Source organism: Manis pentadactyla, chromosome 14 (assembly GCF_030020395.1).
Source record: "Manis pentadactyla isolate mManPen7 chromosome 14, mManPen7.hap1, whole genome shotgun sequence".
Taxonomy (NCBI): domain Eukaryota; kingdom Metazoa; phylum Chordata; class Mammalia; order Pholidota; family Manidae; genus Manis; species Manis pentadactyla.
The window spans coordinates 15,589,640-15,601,622 of NC_080032.1; positions in this window are offsets into that span (position 1 = coordinate 15,589,640).

The following is an 11,983-nucleotide window of genomic DNA, read 5'->3' on the forward strand; positions in this document are numbered from 1 at the left end:
GCTTTGCCCACCGTGCCCCCAAATCCCCCTCTCGCCATCGCTGTCATAGATATCTCAAAGAGTTTCTTATGTTAAACATCAAGATGCCAGCATGTTTTCAGATATGCAAATACATCCCCCAACAGTGAAATATTTGACAACTAAGATATGAATTAAGATAAGAATTAAGATGCTTAATTCTTAATTCCTGGTTGATGTATGCAGAATGTGATCTGGAAGACGTGAAGCGATGGGCATTCTCTCCTCCCAATTTGCCAAAAATAAAGGCACTGGAAGGGATTAAAAATAGACATATCGAGTAGAAGAAAAATTTTGGAATGTGTCGGACACCAGCTGGGGGAGCTGAAGTGCAATCTCAAAATCTGCTTAACACTTGGATTTCAGTCAGTAATACATATGTTTGGCATTAAAAACCTATTGGAAAAGTCATCGTTTTCTGAGTATCTTTAATATACTTTTCCATGTTGCATCTAGCACCCAGAGAACTTCTGGCTATTTTTACTGAAATGCCAGCACTGGATTTATGGGGCCCAGGGCAAAAGTAACACTTGGGGCTCCCTTGACACCTGGCGATCTATTGACAAATTGCAGCCAGGATAAAATACCACTTGATGTTGCATATTTGTACCACCTCCACAGACTCCTGTATTTCATTAAAGGGGTCACTGCTTGCTACACTGTCCCCGGGGGTCTCTGTGGCCCCCTATCCCATATTCCTGTAATGGTCCAAACTGCACAGCAAGAGGAGGTGAGTTTGGACCTTTGTGAATGAAGAGAAGAAACTCCAGTGTTAACCTCTTTCTTTCCTTTGACATACCAGGCCCAGCAGTGGGGGAAGTAGTGTGGCCTCTTGGAGGCTTCTTAGCACATTTCCCCCACTGGAAATCTGGGATGTGGCCCAGGCTACCTTCATGGATAACGCTTTCCATTTGTGCATGCTTCATTTCACAGTGTCCTGGACTGCAGGACAGAATTGGAACGATGGAATTATTCACATCATTGTACAAAGGTGGAAATTGAAGCTTTGGGGATTTGGCACTTTGTCTGCAGTGGAGGTTGCCTGAGAACTCAGGTTCTTATGATTCCAAATTCAGTGATTTCTTTCAGCGCCCTGTCACAAGTCTTGATGCTCTTTCACTTAAAGGTAGGTGTGTGTGTGTGTGTGTGTGTGTGTGTGTGTGTGTGTGTGTGTGTGTGTGTGTGTGTGTGCATGTTCATTTCAGCAGAACAACCTGAGATCATCTCTGCAAGTCCTGCCAAGACTCTTGGGATTTCCAAGCCACCTGGAAAACTTCAACTTCTCTAGCCTTTTGGGAAAGTCTTTGCTTTAACATTCACATGAGACAACTCAAACTCCCATCCCAGCTAGCTAAACACCCCTCACCAGGTATTCCCATGGATTTCCACAATTTCCTGTTCAGTACCATCTAGCCTGCTTCCTACCTACATGGGTACAATTGTGCCTCCCAGAAGAAAAGTTCAAGTCCTAAGCTCTGGTGCCTGTGAATGTGAATTGGAGTCCTTGTGGATATAATGAAGATAAGATGAAGTCATACTGGGTTGTGTGGGCCCTAATTCCATGACTGGTGTCCTTATAAGAAGAGGGAAATGTGGACAAAGAGACAGAATATGCATAAGGAGAATTCCCTGAGATAACAGAGGCAAAGACTGGGGCAATGTGTCTACATGCTGAGGAATGCCACGGGTTGCCAGCGACTCCCAGAAGTTAGGAGAGAGGCAAGGAAGGATCCTTCCCTAGAGCCACCAGAGAGAGCATGACTGTGCCAGTGCCTTGATTTTGGACATCTAGCTCCAGAACTGGGAAAGATTACAGTTCTGTTGTTTTAAGCCACCCATTCTTGGTCATTTGTTACAGCAGCCCCAGGAAACAAATACACCCCCTATCTTGTTCCAGCTTCCTTCTCTCCACCCCAATTTATTTATGCCCCAAAAGGCTACTTTCCCAGGCATGGGTACAGTAGGATTTCACCAAGTGTTTGGGATAATAGAGGAAGAGTGCAGCACAGCTCAGCAGAGTCAGTGATTTAAAATTAAATATTAGGCATCACTGCATTTTCAATTAAATAAAAATAAAGTTCCCAGATGATTCTAGCACACAGGGTGGGATAGGAACCCCTGCCACAAATCCTGTTTATAAGCTGCTTTTTCAGATAATAAGATATAAATATCCTCCCATTTCTAGAGATGCATTTTTTTTTTTAACGTGGTTTTTAAATGAGTGCCTGCTCAAATGGAGTTCCAATTTATGGCTATCCAACAGTCTGTTCAGCTCCTTCCTTAGTATTCGACAGGGCCCAGTCTGTCCTCAGCGTGGAGCTACAGTTTGGGGAGTGGTTTCATTCAGGTCAGGTGATAGATGTTTGGTTGCAGAGACCTAAGATCAACTTTAGCTGATCACCAACCCCTCCTCGCGGGAGCCTAGCACCAGGACACAGAGCTAAGACCTCATGCAGTGGACATTTGATGCTTTTGCCCATCAGGTTCCATACTTCTGGGGAACGGGTCCTACGGTATGCGGATTGTGTTTCCATGAAGGTCCCAGGAGTGAACTTATCACCCAGCTCTGGCCAATAGATAACCCCACTTCCGCTGGCCACAGTGATTGGACCAGTGGTAAGGTTGTCAACCAAACTGGGCAAATCAGAATTGTTTTCCAGAATTGTTTTTACAGAGTAGTTTTTTTAAAACAAGGCATTCAAGGAAAAGGGACTTCTCTTCAGGTCCTGGAGCTAGAGGGATGTGTATTGGGCTCGGTCTGAAGGTATATTTTTTTTATGCCCCAAGGAAGAGCCATTCTGAAAATGAGGCCAACTCAGAAAGAAGCAGGATGTAGAGAGAGATTGAATTCTGATGAAGTCTGTGTGCCTGGATCCAGGTGGGCTTGAGGTTAACACCATCCAAAAAATTCCATTTATCTGAATCCATGAATAACATTTTGTTAGAGCTGTGTTATTGTTACTGTCTTCCTTCAGCTGCTTTGAGTGGAAATGTTGTCACCTATGTTGGGAAGAGTTGACCAGTTTAGCTCTTTTTCTACTGAAGGGTTATTTCCTGCCCTTATCAATTATAATCCTATTTGGGATATATATATATATCCCAAAATAGGATTTATATATATATATATATTTTTTAATATATATATACTCTCACACAAGAGACTGGCCATCTTAACTACAGGATCATAACAGCTAGACTTGGAAGTGACTTCAACCGAGAGGCAGTGCCCAGAGAAGGAAAAAACCTGGGATTTAAACTAAACAGACCTGAGTTTAAATCCTCATTTTTAATCCTGTACTTTAGCTGTGTGCCCTTGGCAAGTTTCTTAACTTATGTAAACTTTAGTTTCCTTGTGATGAGGAATAAAAGTCAAATCACCAAACTTACAGAGCCAGGAGATTTAATGACATAATTGTCTATCTCTTTGTTTAGGTATCTCCAACAATTACATATATTAGACACAGAACATGTATTAATGCATATGCTAGAAAAGTAACATAATATATAATAGGTATAAAATCTATTTTAGCTAGCGTTATTAGCTCCCAAATCCTTTGTCCTGTGAAATCTTCCCTCTTCTCTCCATCCCTCCTCCTTTTCTTTCTTTCTTGCTTGCTTCCTTCTAGTTAGAATCCACTGATGGGATATACTCAAAGAATAACAGTAAAAAGGAAATAGACCAGTCTTCACAAAGACTAAAAACCATCTTTAAATCAACTCAATCTCTGACTAGATTAAGGTGATTTTCCCTCCTCTAATTGCCAGAAATCAAAAGTATTCCTCTCTGAAGGTTGATAATATTATTCAGAGCCTCAAAATATCTATATAATGTTGCATACACATTGCCAGCAACCAATAAAAAAATTACCCCAAGCTAGGAGACAGGTCCTAGCTTACAAAAGATCAAGAGAAACAAGAAACAATAGAAGCAAAACCAAAGGTTATCCAGGTATAAGAGTTATCAGACACATTCTTTAAAATCAGTGGGACTAATGTGTTCAAGAAAGTAGATAATGCTGTCCTCAAGTTCACCAATCTTCCCCTCCTCAGTGTTTATTTAATCTCATCCAGTGCATTTTTCATCTCACACAGTTTTCACATCTAGAGATTCAATTTCAGTCTTTTCTATCTTCCATGTCTCTACTTGACATGTTCAATCTTCCCCCTACCTACTTAATATCTGTTTTAAGGTGTTTACGAAGGGACTATTTACACAAGTGTGGTTGTAATGAGGTAAAGTGCAGTAACGGAGCGCTGGCATCAGTGAAGCTGTGACCATTTCTATGGGACAAGGGGAGGGAGTGGTTACCAGGCCTATGAAACAAAGAGATCCAGTCGCCAGGACCTCCTTGAGAGGACCAGGGATTGGTAGCTGAGGGGCACAGCCAGCCTGACAACCATGCAGGAAGGATGCCCCAGACATAATCTGCTGCTGGCCTCTGACCTCCTGCCAATGCCTCCTATTGGCTCGAGCCATCTAGAAGGCAGAGGACATGGGAGTCTTATGGGGCCATAGAAGTGCAAAGCCAGTCTGGAAAGGGGGCAAGTAGAAGATGCTTAGCATAAAGCGCGACTTACTTGACACTGGAGAGTCTTTTGTATGGCTTCAGTTTTTTTCCTAACCCAGTTGCACATGTTATTTTAAAAATCCACAAGTCAAAGTAAGTATCAGTTCCTTTCCCCATCCACAAAAGCATTATCCTCTGAAAAGAAGAACAAATGGCTCCCTATTCCAGGCACAAAGCTCTGGCACAACAGTTTCTTCGCCAGAAGGCTGAGCATTCTAGATGAGGCTGCTGGATTGATTGTTACCAAGACAAGGTTGAAATGTCCCTATCTGTGTTTATCTGACCCCAAATGTATCTCTTCCCCATACTGCATTCCCCCCTGCTCTTCTGAAAAGTGACAGGTAAGAATTTAGTTTACTGCTATTGTTCCCTTTACCTCTCTCTCTCCTTCCTCTACCCTCCTACCCCCCGCCCCCCATCCATTTTTTTCCCTGTAATTTCTTTTTCTAACTTATAATTTTGAACTCACAATTCAACCAACCATTGGGGAGGCAATTTTCCCGCTCTTACCTCCTTTTAGGTGTCACTGTTCAGACAGTATGGCTGGGGTGGTCCAATTTTTCAATTTCCTGACAGCATCTTTCTTAAAGAGTCTCGGCCTCCTCTCTCTGGTTCTGTCCTCCGCTGCCGTCTGCATCCTGTTCAAGGACAGCCGCAGAAGGGCACAACTGTTTCTTGTCTAGCAACCACCCGACTTCTGGCATCTTTGTAGAAACTCTTTCTCTTAGCTTCAGCGATACTTCTTTCTCCATAAAATACGTTTTTCAAACAGGTGTTGAGAAATGTGACATTTGGAATAGATAATAGCTGAATTCTAACATATACCTTCATCACACAGTAGCTAAAAGAAGAAAAAGAACTCACTGATGTGGAAAAGCCATGCAAAGATTTGCGTATCTGTCCCCCATCCCCCACCCTGCCCCTGACAATGTTTTCTGATTTTCCAAGTTCTGTTTGTCAACTTCTTTCATCCACTGAAGAATCACGAAAATAAGACAAACCTTTTCCTTCTTATTTGTACCGTAATAGTTGTTTGTTGTGGGAAAATTGTAAGACAAAGAGTTAACCAAAAAAAATATTGGCACTGTTAATATTTGGGTATTTCTTACAGATATTCTTCTAGGGAGGTTTTTAGACATATACTTACCTTTCAAAATAATAATAGGCTCTAAGAAATTTTTGACTGTAGAAGTAACACATCAATTTTTCAGGAAAAAGATAAAAAGTATACATATCGAAATGAAAAACCTCCATAGTCCCCCCACCCAAGGATACTAATTTAGCCTTCTGTATACATTATTACATTTTTTTCAGATATAGCTATATCTACATTTATATCTTATTTTCCTGTTTTCTTTAACAAAAATTAGATCACATTAAATATACTTTTTTTAACTTAATGACATCTTTCCTTGAACCAAGTACTGATTTATACCATTAGCTTTCATACTCTTTGTACCACAGTAAGAAATACATTTTAAACTATGATCTAGTACAGCGCATGTACAATACCTCTATATTTTTAATTGAACTAAAACTTTCATGAACCACTACTCACCTCTATTATGTATTATGTACTCTGTTATTTTCTATTTTATTCTCTTTCATTTAAAAAAAAATGCCAGTTATGACCCAGTAAATTGATTTTAAGACCCATTAATGGGTTGTGACATATATTTTGAAAGACATCCTCCTAGGTCACAATTTTAATGGCTTTATTGTATTTTGAACACCAGGTTTTAAGTTGCATGGAAACATAGAAAAGGTTTTGTCCAGCCTCTTCATTTTATATGCAAAGGAGTGAAAATTTTATTTTCTCAATGGCCAGTACAAGAATTCCCCTCAAGGAGGGAATTTTCTTTGTTTAGGGAAATACTTTAGAACTGCTTGTAGCGGGGGAGGGTGCGCTGGTGGGAGTAGTTGAACCATTTTATACAAGGAATAAATAGGAACTTGAAATGGGGAGCATTGAGCCACATGGCAGAGAGGGGCAGAACCTGAGTTAACAACACAAACAAAGGACTTTTGGGAACAAGAATATCTAATATTGAATTTATATTATTTGCATTGCTGTGCTGTAATTTCATCTACCCTCTCAAGTTTTCAGTAAGGTTTAATATTAGGTCTCTTTTGGGAGCAGGTGATGGAAATAAAACTGAAAGTGGGTTAAGAAAAAATAAGCTAGGAGCATTTATTTGCTTATGAAATTGAATCTACCAGGCTTGGCTGGGTCTGGGGCCTTAAATAATGTCATTGACACTTGGTGTGGTTTTATATTTCTTTTCTTTTCTTTTTTTGGGGTTCATTCTCAGGTATTGACTCCAAACAGGTTTTCCCCAGAAAACCCAGAACTAAATCTCATTTGATTGACTAGGATCGTATGACCATGTTTGAACCAATCGTTGTTCAAAGGGGATGGAATGCTCTAATTGGCCAGGCCAGGGTCATGTGTTCACCCTGGGAACCAAAAATGGCTTCACACCCACATTAACTTGGTTTAAGGTGGGCAAGGAGGGTTTCCAGAAAATTGTGTTCACATCCAGGGAATTTGGGGTGGGCAGCAAACACTACATTCACACCTATTCAGACAAATACTTTATGCAAGCAGTTAGCTTGGTGGAGATTGAGGAAAGAGCCGAATTCCTCATCTGGCTGTCCCAGTGTGGAAAGGGACCCCAGGAGTGCCACATCCAGATGATCCCTAAACAGAACTAAGCTCCCCTGGGAGTTCACAGAAATGTTAGTGAGAGCTCCAGATTTTCTACAATTTGTATAAGAGTATCTGTATCAATCTTATCTAGACCTTAAAGGGAATAAGATCCCTTAGGATATCTGGGTTGCTTAAAAGAGGAAACTGAGGCCCAGAGAGGTTCAGAGACCTGCCCAAAGCCACACAGCTAATTTTTATTGGAGTTCAGACAGCACAGTCTCCTGCAGGGGCTCAGCAATGTTCCCTGCTCACGCAGCAGATGCTGCTTCCATCAAACCCAGAGAATGTCCAGAAGCCTCTCTCCCCCAGCGGTGTTTGCCCTTGTGAGCCTCCCCCAGGCCATGGGGCCTCCTGGGGGCCCTGCAAGCAGGCAGGGTCAATGGAACAAGTAGGAATGATCCAGAGAGGACAAATAGCTAAAGAGAGGGGATTGATATTTATCACATACTTCCTATTTGCCAGGCATTTTGCATATGTTATTTTATTTAATCTTTACAAAAAGTTTAGTTTCAGGAAACAGAAAGCAAGCAGAATAGAAGGGAGTCAGAGATGAGGGCCGTAATCAGCAGGAGCTGTGCCATGAAGGGCCTTGCATTTGGCTGAATGAGTGAGTGAGTGAATGAATGAGTGAATGAATGGAGTTTACACTGGTATTAGTCTGCTTCGGCTGCTGTAACAAAGTACCATCGAAGGAGCGGCTTCAACAACAGAAATTTATTGTACAGTTCCAGAGGCTGCAAGTCCAAGATCAAGTAGTCAGCAGGTTTAGTTCCTTCTGATGGTTGTACAAATCTGTCCCATGCCTCTCTCCTAGCATCTGGTAGGCTGTGGGCAATCTTTGATGTTTCTTGGCTTATAAAATGTCTTTATCATCTTGATGGGCAATCTTTGATGTTCCTTGGCTTTGTCATCTCATGTCATTCTTCCTGTGTGCATGTCTATGTCTGCATCTAAACTTCCCTCTTTTATAAGGACACCCCAGTCTAATATGACCTCATCTTAACTAATTGCATCTGCTATGACCCTATTTCTAAATAAAGTCACATTCTGAGATCCTGGGAGTTAAGGCTTCAAAATCTGAATTTTGGAGGGGACACAATTTAACCTGTAATGATAGCTAAGTGGAATCTTGAGAAAAGCTGGGATAAGCAAGATTAGACAGAGTTCTTTACTATAGGACCTTTGTGGTGGTTTTATAACCAAGCTGCAAAATCTCTTACTCTCCCATTGAGAGGTGGGGGCCTTTGTCCTCTCCCCTGGAATCTGAGACTGTTAGATTATGGTGGAAATGGTGCAGTGTGACTTCCAGCGCCTTGTTTACTGGAACACTGGGATGCCTGGTAAGGAGTTCAAGTATATATATATGTACATATATGTATATGCATATATAATTTAAAACATTCTATGTAGACATATGATATCTACATCTACATGTATCTATATACAGAGAGGGAGAGTCTAGCAATTTATGTTAAGGAATTAGATCATGTAATTGTGCAAGCTGGCAAGTTCAAAATCTGTAGGGTGGGCTGATAGGTGGAGATTAGAGACCAAGGGAAGAGTTGATGTTGTAGCTGGATTCCCAAGGCAGCTGCAGGCACAGTTCCCACTTCCTCCTGGAACATCCATCTTTTCTATCAAAGCCTGCAAACAATTAGGTGAGGCCCACCGTATCATGGAGGGTCATGTGCTTTACTAAAAGTCTATTGATTTAAGTGTTCATTCCATCTAAAAAATGCCCTCACAGCATTATGTAGACTAAGGTTTGACTAAATATGTGGGTACCATGGTCTAGTCAAGTTGGCACATAAAAAACAGGCTGATTTGTTACGCAGCAACAGATAACCAGATCAATCTCTTAACAGCCTCCTGCTTTGGGCTATGACTTTTCTAGTGGGTGATAATATGCCAAACTTTCCAATTTTATTTGGTCAGATTTACCACCTTCCCTCCCTCTCCTCCTGTTTTTTTTAACGGAGACCTTTTGGGTAATGTGTTCTGTAGAACACCTTTTCAGAAGTCTGAGTGTAATCAGTTAACAGCGGAATGGGATTCAATTCTTGACTGTACCAGTTCCTAGCTGTGTGACCTTGAGTAATTTATTTAGCCTCTCTGGGCCTCAGATTCCTCATGCATGAAGTGAGAGAGGCGTACTGGCCTCAATGCTGCTGTGAGGGGTACATTAAATGAGCCATGGAAAGGGCTCAGCCCAGCACCTGGGCACACAGCTTTTAAATTAGTGAATTGGCTTATTTATTTATTTGCCAGTAGGCCCCAGATTTTACCAGTCTGTGGTGCTGCTCTTCCCCGCAAGACCTTAAAGGTGACGTTCAAGCTCCTAACCCACTCAGTTTCTAGAAGTTTCTCTCTCTCTCACTCTTTCTCTTCCCTTCCATTTTTTTCCTTTTATTCCTCTTTTCTTCTTATTTTCCATTGTAAAACCAGGGCTTCCCCCACTGGGGAACACGTGCAGGTTCCACAAATTCATCTTGTCACTTTGTCCAGCCGCGGCTCTCTGGACCATTGCTCCACATGTCCCGCGAGGGGCCGCTCTCTCCGCTTCAGCTCCGCTCCGTCTGCCTCCAGCTGCTGCCGCGGCCCTGTGCGCCTCCCTTCAAGCACAGGCCAGACCTTGCTACCCACGGTGGCAGCCACAAGCTGCAACTTTTATGCTGACTTGACTGAATCTGTCACCTGGGGTAACTACTCAGCGAGCCCGAGCCCAGCTCCGTGGACCTTTGCAGAGCTCCCCCTACCTGCCAGCGCCTGCATTGCTCAGGGCTTTGCCTGACTTGGGTTCACACCCGCCTCCTGCTCAGCCTGCCTTTCCGCATCGGCATTCTACGACCTTGGCCCAAGGTGGTCTGTCTGTGGGATTTTCCATTCCTTTAAGAGAAAATTCGGCCCCATTGTCAGGGAGATAATGCTGCTCTGTGGCCCTCTATATTAGAGTCCTCCAAGAAAACAACACACCAAGAAGATATATATACACACACATGCACATACATACATACATACATATTTGTTTATTTATTATAATGAATTTATTTATGTTTTATTTATTCTTGACCCTTGAACATTCCAAGGGTTGAGGTGCCGAACTCTTGCACAAAAATCCACGTATCATTTTGACACCCCCAAAACTTAACTACCAATAGCCTGTTGCTGACCACAAGGAAGCCTTACTGATAAAATAATCAAATAACATGTAGTTTGTATGTTATATGTATTATATGCTGTATTCTTTACAATTAAGCAAGCTGGAGAAAAAGAAAATGTTTATTCAAATTGTTGCAAATCTCCAAAACTTTTCTCAATATATTTATTGAAAAAAATCTGCATATAAGTGGATCCAAGCAGTTCAAGGGTCAACTATGATATAAGGAATCCCTCCAAAGCTGCTTTTTCAGAATCTGGTAGCTTTTAATATTGTTCTTGTATCTTTTTTTCCTAGACTGAGGCTAAGAGAAATGGGAGAGTGGTCAGGATGGCATCTCTGCTTCCTAGTCCATGTACACTTTTAGAACTGAGCTCATACTACATGCTTTTGAAAGGAATTTCCCATGGTCCATTTTCCTCCTCCCATTGGATGGTTAGCGGTGAGTCTGGAATAGCATCTAGAACTAGACTGTCCAGTATGGTAGCCATAGCCACAGGTGGCTATTGAGCCCTTAAAATGTGGCAAGTCCAAATTCAGACATGCTTAAGTGTAAATCATACATGGGTTTCAAAGACTTAGTGCTAAAAAAAGTTTTCCAAAATATCTCAACAATTTTTAATATTGATTACACGTTGAAATACAGCATTTTGTATATTAAGTGAAGCAAAATATATTACTAAATTTAATTGCACCTATTCCTTTCTTTGTTAAGTAGCTCCTAGAAAATTTTAAATTGCAGATATCACTAGTGTTACATCTCTATTGGACAACCTTGTTCTGTTGGCACTTAGAACAGGATCTGGGGCTACCCAACAGTTTCTAAATGAACAAATCTCTGACTAATGGGAAAGGGAAGTAGCTACAAGCTAGTTCGAGGGGTTGGGGGCCACTTGCCTAACCTTATCCAGGATGCCTGGGCCCTGTCCCCACCTTCCTGCACCTCCCATATGCTCTCCCCTCCCCTCTCTGCCTGCTGCCTTCACATGTCTCGCCATGTCTCCTTTCTTTCTGAGTCAGTCCCACTTTCATTTCCTCTGAGAGCCATTTCCTGACTCTCCTTCAATAAAAATATCATCCCCAAAGTCCCCACCCAACCCTACTATTCTCTTCAGGACACTTACTTACTATGATCCAGAATTCTCTTGTTTATTTAGTTGTTTACCATATGTCTTCCCAACTAAAACATACATTCCACGAGTACAGGGTTCTTGTTTATCTTGTTCACCACTGAATCTTCTCATGCTTCTATGCGGGGCACAAAATAGGCTTTCAATAAATATTTTTTGGATGAATGAATGTATGAATGAACATGAATTCTTATTATTTGATTTTGAAGCTTTGTGCAGAAATTTGCAGCTAAACCCCTTCTCCCTACTCTAGGACTTCAGCAAAGTGTACAGACGTATCTTGGATGAATGGATTCCTTTCTTGGGTGGCAATTTATGAAAAAGGGCTGAGTTTCGTATCAGAATCAATGCTGTGTTGAACAGAGAAAACCCGTCTGGAAATTGGAACTGGTAGCTGGGA